Here is a 200-nt window from a genome sequence, read left to right on the forward strand (position 1 = left end):
AAGGTATATAAGGGGAAGAGGAAAGGAGTGAAGGGAGAAGGGTGCGAAGGTAAAGTGGGGTGGAAAAGGAGGAGGGGGGGTAAGGGGGAAAGAGAGAGAGAGGGGGGGGGATGGAAGGCATCACGTGGGGAAGCCATTACAATAATTACTCCACTCTGCTCCACCTCCTACCCCCCACCCTCCGTCACCACCACCAACCC

This window comes from Penaeus monodon, chromosome 34 (assembly GCF_015228065.2).
Source record: "Penaeus monodon isolate SGIC_2016 chromosome 34, NSTDA_Pmon_1, whole genome shotgun sequence".
Lineage (NCBI taxonomy): Eukaryota > Metazoa > Arthropoda > Malacostraca > Decapoda > Penaeidae > Penaeus > Penaeus monodon.